The following is a 2,506-nucleotide window of genomic DNA, read 5'->3' as shown; positions in this document are numbered from 1 at the left end:
ATATATCTGGCCATTCCTTCCTGCCTCCTGCTTTCCACTGGTCAAGTTCATGGTGGATCTAGTCAGGACACTTCTGTCTCTTTCTCTACAATGCCCCACGGCTCTAGGACTGGGGATGGCTCAGAAAGCCTGGGCTGCACGGGGAGGTAGTGAGAGGGGAGTGTGCTGGTCTGTGAGGCCTGGGAGAGGGTGGAGGACTGAGGCCACACAAGGGCCCAGAGCAGATAAGACTGTTTGAGGCGGGAAGTGAGAGGCGTGCTGTGGTAGAGAGAGTCCAGAACTGAGAGTCAGGAGACCTTAATTCAAAGGCTGCTTCTGCCACCATTCAGCTGGGCGCCTATGGACGCATCACCTAATAGCTGCAGTTTTCTCACCTGTGAGATGTGGAGGTTGAACTAACCGACCCTCAAGAGACAGCCAAGCTCTGGAATTCTCTAGAATGGGACAGGCTGTAGTCAGAGAAGGTGCTGAGCATTAGAGATTTTGGAGGTGGCTCAGTTGTGAGAGCCAGATAAGGAGGTCCAAAATGTGGCCTATCTGGCCGCTGCCCTGGAGGAAGTCAGGGTGACCGGAGGCACCAATGGAGCGGGAACAGAGGGAGAGAAGGACCTGACCTGTCAGTAGTGTGCTCCTTAACACTCTTGTGCTATGCTAACACCACCTGTGTACTGGGGCCACCCTACCAAGCCTACAGCCCCAAGACTTGAGGCTCCAGAAGAGATAGGCCTCCTGTTTCTCCAGGATGATGACAGCAGTGGGCTGCCCTGAAAAGGAACCCCCTAACTAGTGTGGAGGTGCTGTGGGCTTCGAAACAGTCACCCAGGACACTGACTTTGTCATTTCTTGGAGCTCTCAATTTTAGGCTTTTTTTTTTTTTAAAAAACAATATACTTATGCGCTACTGAGTTGCCAGCCCAAGATTATATTATCTTAGCAATATAACAAGAAGGAAATTTAAATAGAGAAACACAAAGTGTAATTTAATTGTGGGAATTCAGGTGATCAAGGAAATATGGTATCCAGCTTCAGGTTTAAATATTCAGACAGGAGGTATCCCAGCAGGTCCTATATCTAACTGAAAATATTTGGGTTTCTTTTTTTTTTTTTTCAAAATTTTTAATGTTTGTTAATTTTTGAGAGACAGAGACAGAGTGTGAGCAGGGGAGGGGCAGAGAGAGAGGGAAACACAGAATCCAAAACAGGCTTCAAGCTTTAAGATGTCAGCACGCAGCCCAACGCTGGACTCAAACTCATGAGAGGTGAGATCATGACCTGAGCTGAAGTTGGACGCTTAACCGACTGATTCAGTCAGGTATTTGGGCTTCTAACAGCAACATCTTTAAGAGCAAAAGATGTTAAGCACACATGTCCGTTGGGAAGAGAATAGTCACTATTCTTTACACTATTCAGACAAAAGGTATTACATAAATAGGGCATATACAATATTATCTATCAAGAATGCAAAAGTAATAGCCACAAAAAAAAATTGAAACCTCATGATAATCACTTGTGCACTCGTAAAACACTTTTTTTCATCAGAGCTCAAAACACATTTCACAGAACTAAATACACACATACATACGCACACACACGTGAAACAGAGGAAATCTGAATATGGCGATGGACTGGTTCCGTGTCAATATCCTGGCTGTGATATTGTGCAAGACATCACCTTTGGGGATTCTGGGCAAAGGGTGTGTGGGACTTCTTGGTACCTCTCTGTATTATTTCTTACAACTGCATGTGAATCTATAGTGATCTCAAAATAAAAAGTGTAAAATAGCTACCTCACTCTCACTTCCTATGTCATTTCTGTAAGGCTCCTACATGCCAACATAGAGGAAATAGAAATCGGGAAATAAACAAGATTATTCCACGATGAAGTCTGGATAAAACAATGTCTGAAAGTTGGAAACCAGTGGACTGGCCTTAACTGACCAAGAAACGTGGATTTCAGCACTGAAAGTCTCAGTGGAATTATCCTTTCTTGGCGTTTTCAAAGTTCACACCCAGAGACTGTTAAAATGAACAGTGTGTCAATCACAGGGTTTTTAAAAAATTTTTATTTTTAAAACTTTCAGCTTTATTGAGTTATAATTGACATATATATATTTAAATTTCACTGTTACAGTTCTTATTAGCCTATAGAAAGAAACAAACTTGTCCATTTTTAAGCCATGTTTGATTTGGGGAGCTCAGACTCAAATGAAGAGAAGGAATTTTTGGCAGGGTTCAAAGCAGCTCTTTTTCTATCAGGACTGGAGACCCCTCCCTGGCCCCTCCAGGCCCCTCGCTGCTCTCTGCCCATTGGCTGCAGCTGTTCAAGGCTGAGGGGGCCACTCCCCCAGTCAACCAGGGCCCACCACCACGCACCACCTCCTGCTTGGGCCCAGCACTCACATCAAAGCGCTGCCAGGCTTTGCACTAAGTGGCTTAAGTTCTTAAGCCATGTGACTGCATCTTGTACCAGCTGGTCTCCTAGAACAGCTCCAGACAGAGCAGCACT

The sequence above is a fragment of the Hyaena hyaena genome, unplaced genomic scaffold, assembly GCF_003009895.1.
Source record: "Hyaena hyaena isolate Hyena2069 unplaced genomic scaffold, ASM300989v1 scaffold_123, whole genome shotgun sequence".
In the NCBI taxonomy this organism is placed as follows: Eukaryota; Metazoa; Chordata; class Mammalia; order Carnivora; family Hyaenidae; genus Hyaena; species Hyaena hyaena.
This window is presented reverse-complemented; position numbering follows the sequence as displayed.